This window comes from Balaenoptera ricei, chromosome 9 (assembly GCF_028023285.1).
Source record: "Balaenoptera ricei isolate mBalRic1 chromosome 9, mBalRic1.hap2, whole genome shotgun sequence".
Classification (NCBI taxonomy): Eukaryota; Metazoa; Chordata; class Mammalia; order Artiodactyla; family Balaenopteridae; genus Balaenoptera; species Balaenoptera ricei.
In genome coordinates this window covers 97,282,372-97,283,879 of record NC_082647.1, presented here as the reverse complement: position 1 = coordinate 97,283,879, position 1,508 = coordinate 97,282,372, and the positions used below count along the sequence as shown (strand labels likewise).

General features: G+C 41.5%; 1 pseudogene; it reads right to left on the bottom strand.

The window, feature by feature from the left end:
* Positions 1-900: 900 nt before the first annotated feature.
* LOC132371589 (large ribosomal subunit protein eL31-like) lies at positions 901-1,272 on the bottom strand (annotated as a pseudogene).
* Between the last annotated feature and the right edge of the window lie 236 nt (positions 1,273-1,508).

Here is a 1,508-nt window from a genome sequence, read left to right as displayed (position 1 = left end):
AATGGATTCTTTTTCTCTGTACTCCATCAATGCTTTAAACCATGCCACATTTTGGTTAGTTCATTCAGACTAAGACCATCTTATGGATATTTTTTTTTTTGGTCTCCAAGTTTTTTTAATAAGAAATTTTTGTATTGACTTGGTCTGTTTCAGTGTCTAAGGTCTGGACTGTGCCAGGGAATGGATAACCTGCGGATGCTCCCCCAGCCCCCATTTTCACAGTGTACATTACACTCCAGGTGGCCCCCAACCCCACTACCGTCATCAATAGGGCTTCAAAAGGGGACCTCTTTATGGCATTTAATTCACGTCAGTGGTATAAACACTAATGAGACATAATCCCTGCAACACCTTGCTTTCAGGTTGAAATAAGCAGATTTTGTTAGTAACCTTTAAAAAAGGTTACCCTTGAGCTTTAGCTCCACATAAACCGGGACTAAAAACACCTCATGGGGCCACTACAAATAAGTGAGCTAAAAAGGAACTGTACATATTTCATTAAATCTAAGACTATCAAGTATATCATTTTAGTTTGTTAAAATGTGAAAAATGGCAATTAAGTTCTACATGCCAGTTTCTGGAAAAATGTGTATCTTAGAATCAACAAAACCTGCATGTAAAAGCATTAGCATTATGCCCACAATGTCCCAACTACCTAAATAGTCATTCTCAAGCCAGGTTGCCCTTCGAAACCACCTTAGAACACCTGCCTAGACCCTGTCCAAATATTCAAAAACTCCAGGGACTGAGGAGAGGGGCCCAAGCACAGTACTTAGGAAATGCTCTCCAGATGATCCTGTAGTTTGGAACTGCTTAAAGATATACAAGATTTTAGCTGCAACTAGAAAAGGAAAATTAAGATGCGAAGGCAGTTCTATAACTTTATTCAACAATCAGCAGTTAGTTCCCATCCACATTAACTGTCTGTAGATGTTTTAAAGTGGTGACAGGTACGTAGGTAACAAACATATAGAGCTTGTTTGGTGAATCTTCATTACGTTTTCTGGACAACCACTCACGGATATGGTATGGGACATTCCTTATTCCTTTGGCCCAGACAGCTTTGTTGAGCCTGGTATCAATGTGTACATCTGGAGTTCCCATCTCCTTCATGGCAAATTTCTGGATTTCTTAGAGCGTCCGAGGGGCATGCTTCTCGAAACCCACTCCATGGATGTGCTTGTGAACGTTGATAGTGTATTCTCTGGTCACCAACTCATTGATGGCGGACCGGCCCTTCTTCCTCCCGCCACCCTTCTTTGCGGGAGCCATCCTGCCGGGCCCTGGTTGGCACGGAAGGGCTCAAGGGATTGTCCATCTTATGGATATTTTTTGATTTTCCTTGATTTTCTAACTGCTGTTTGTTTTCTTGCGCTCTTTTAATGTTCCCAAATCATGCCATCTATGAAGTCATCTTCGTTTCCTCCTAGAGTTGTCTCATTGAATCCTTCTTTCTCCTGCCCCAGTTTATTATACTGATGACTCAATAGTCCTGCTCTATAGCTTTC